The following is a 2713-nucleotide window of genomic DNA, read 5'->3' as shown; positions in this document are numbered from 1 at the left end:
GCCCCCCACCCGCTAGGCCGAGCCGGAGGCAGGAACGGAGAAGGGAGAGGGGAGGAAGGGAGGGGGCCGCGTGAGAGGGGCTGGCCGAGCCAGAGCGAGGGAGACCGGTCGGAGCGCACGCCCAGGCAGCAGAGCCAGAGCTCGAGAGACCAGACTCCCAGAGAGGGGAGACGGAGGGATCAAAAGAAAGAGGTGAGGGGGCCGCAGGGAGACAGCGAGGGGACAGTAAAAGGAAAGGACAGTCAGGAAGGCGAGCGGCCTGGGAGCGGTTAGGGAGCCCGAGAGAGGTCGGGCTGGGAAAGGGGTGGCCGTGAGCAGCCTCCCGGCCAGGGCGCAGGACTGCCACTCGCAAGGCGGCGGCCAGGCCCGCACCTGCGCCCCCAATCCCGCTCCTCCCCGCCCCCCGCAGCTTACCGTGCGCTGCCTCATCTCTCTCCAAGCTGCCCTGAAAGGAAAGTGAGTGATACGTGGGTACATCCTCCGTGGCAACCTGGGACGCTGTGGGCTGGGTTATGTCCCCCTAGAGGAAGAGATGGGTGCCAGGAGAAAGAACGGGTGCAGCTTTGCCTTTTTACAGCTTTGAAGCATGAAAGAAACCGTTACTGGGCAGAGCTGGGGACTGCGGGCCACAGGGTGCTCTGAGAGTCTGGGGACCAAACTTTGGTGGGGCCTGACTCTGCCTCTGAGTCTCAAAGTCTCCAACATGACGGAGGACGTTGGCAGAGCCTTCTCTAGATCCTTCTGTTCATCATTAGAAGAGTATAAGCCCAAGCTGTGGGTGAACAATCCCAAAGCTAAACCCTCCACTGAGTTTCTCTGGTTGTCCATGCCACTCCTGGGAAAGCCACTGCCCTTTTGTGGGCCTCAGTTTCCTGACCTGTCCAGAGGAGATGCTGACACTTGGCTCCAGGGAGGCTGTAAGGACTGGGCGGGGGTTGTTCTTGCACCCCTCGGAGCCCCACAGGGTCTGTTCAGGGAGAACACAGTTCCTCCAGGCAAGGAGGGTGGATTGTCCCCAGGAGGTCCTGGGGAGGGGTGCCTAACCTCCCCCTCCTCCCTTGAGGAGTCATGGGTCCTACTCCCAGTTCCATCTACCACTGCCAGTCAGCACCTGGCCTACAGCTAGTGTCCTGAGCCACCTCTACTTCCTATGTGAACTCTATGTGGGGCCTGAGTCTTCACCTCAGGGGAAATAGGGGCTACCACACCCTCAGCCCTGCCTCTCCCCAAATTGATGCCATTTCTCCAGCTCCAGCTGCTGTCAGGGAGGGCGTGAGGCTGGCTCTAGGCCCCCGACACCTGCCCCAGACTCTGGGGGTACCAGGAGCTGGGCAAGACCCTTTGTCAATAGGGACTGGGGTGGGGACAAAGAATGTCTTACCAGAGGCTCTGGCCCTGATCCTTCTGCCTCTCCTCCCTAGTTATTGTATGACTTTCTGAACCTCACAGTCATCATCAGGACTGAAAGAAAGTGGCCTTGGTGGCCTCCAGTTGCTTCAGACTCCCTGGGTGGGTGGTTCTGTGAGTAAAAATGGCTCTTAGGAAGGGTGGTGTGGGCCTACTAAGAGCAGTGATACCCCACACTGAGCAGGCCTCTTAGACCTGGAGAGACAGTGGCACTGAGCCCACCCCTGTTGGCCCAGTAGCCACCCTACTTCCCACCAGGCAAATGGAGAAAAGTGTCTCCTGGAGGCCCCAGCATTCCGGTTGCGGCCCTTCCCCATGAGTAGGCTCAGAGAACCCCTCCCTGGATGGGTGCTGATGTGTTGCCCGGTCCAACCACCTCCTTTTTCGGGTGGGAAGCTGAGGCCCAGCAAGAGGAAGGGACTGGCCTAGGGACCACAGTGAGCAGGGCTGATATTCTATTGCTCCCTGTACAACCAGTATCGGGCTGTTTTTCCTGCCCTCCACTGCACCCCACATCCCAGCAGGGCCCACCTGCCTGCTCCGCTACCTGCTTGCTTCTACATCTTCCCATGGGACGCAGCCCAGGCGTGGCTTCTCCAGAGCGTTAGGCCCAACCAGCCCCTACCCCGTGCCCTCATCTCTCATTTGAGCCCTGACAGAAGCCACCCGGTTTTGAACCATCTCTGCCCCATCCAGTTGCAGCCCCGAGGGCCTCACATCCTCAAGATGAGTCAGAGGACAGGAGGATTACTGTTGATCAGGGGTCACCAGACCTATTTTACCACTAGTCAGCCTCCCGGGGTAGCTCCCTGGTCAGGTTGAGGGCAGGGGGCCATTTTCAGGATAGAGGCTTCACCTCTAGACTTGGGGGACTCAGAAGACCAGTGCAGCGCAGCTCCCACAGCATTCCACAGGTGTGTGCCCCAGCTCCTTGGAAATGAGCCAGAGCTATTTCCTGCGCTTCTGCGGGAATGCCCTGCGCCGCGGGAGCACTGGGAGACCTGGGCCGGCTCGAAGGCCCAAAGAGCCGGCCCCTACCCCTGGCCCAGCCGAAGACACCCCCTGCGGGTAGGACCCTGGTCACCCCCCACCCCCCGCAGGGTCCCCGCCGCCCGCCCCCAAAGCAATCCCGTAGATGCCTTTTAGGTGAAAAATGCACGCGGACGTGGCGGAGACTTCTGTGTTCGGGGATTACAGCTCTGGCGGCCTGAAAGGGGTTCACGGGGAACCGGGTTCCCTGTTCCCATCGAGGACACCGACCCCGAGGCCCAGAGGAGGAAAGCCCCCACCCCAGGGTCGCAGCTGC

Source organism: Galeopterus variegatus, unplaced genomic scaffold (assembly GCF_000696425.1).
Source record: "Galeopterus variegatus unplaced genomic scaffold, G_variegatus-3.0.2 Scaffold1755, whole genome shotgun sequence".
Lineage (NCBI taxonomy): Eukaryota > Metazoa > Chordata > Mammalia > Dermoptera > Cynocephalidae > Galeopterus > Galeopterus variegatus.
Note: the sequence above shows the minus strand (reverse complement) of the source record.